The sequence below is a fragment of the Limulus polyphemus genome, unplaced genomic scaffold (assembly GCF_000517525.1).
Source record: "Limulus polyphemus unplaced genomic scaffold, Limulus_polyphemus-2.1.2 Scaffold11668, whole genome shotgun sequence".
In the NCBI taxonomy this organism is placed as follows: domain Eukaryota; kingdom Metazoa; phylum Arthropoda; class Merostomata; order Xiphosura; family Limulidae; genus Limulus; species Limulus polyphemus.
The window spans coordinates 1-671 of NW_013677278.1; positions in this window are offsets into that span (position 1 = coordinate 1).

Below are 671 nucleotides of genomic sequence, written 5' to 3' on the forward strand. Positions count from 1 at the left end.
TAGACTCTGCTGCTACTTTAACACAAATCAGATGATTAGAAAAAGCAACGTGAAAATACCTTGTAGACTCTGCTGCTACTTTAACACAAATCAGATGATTAGAGAAAATGAATAATTTTCTCCTAATATTCTATACCAGTGAACGTTTCAAGTTAAGTTTGCAGAAACTTTCTCCGATGTAAACATTTAGTTTACTGTAACACTATGTTACTGTTAGTCTGTAAACATTTAAAGTTTACTGTAACACTTTCTTACTGATAGTGTGTAAACATTTAGTTTACTGTAACACTTTCTTACTGATAGTGTGTAAACATTTAGTTTACTGTAACACTTTCTTACTGATAGTGTGTAAACATTTAGTTTACTGTAACACTTTCTTACTGATAGTGTGTAAACATTTAGTTTACTGTAACACTTTCTTACTGATAGTGTGTAAACATTTAGTTTACTGTAACACTTTCTTACTGATAGTGTGTAAACATTTAGTTTACTGTAACACTTTCTTACTGATAGTGTGTAAACATTTAAAGTTTACTGTAATACTATGTTACTGTTAGACTGTAAACATTTAAAGTTTACTGTAATACTATGTTACTGTTAGACTGTAAACATTTAAAGTTTATTGTAATACTATGTTACTGTTAGACTGTAAACATTTAAAGTTTATTGTA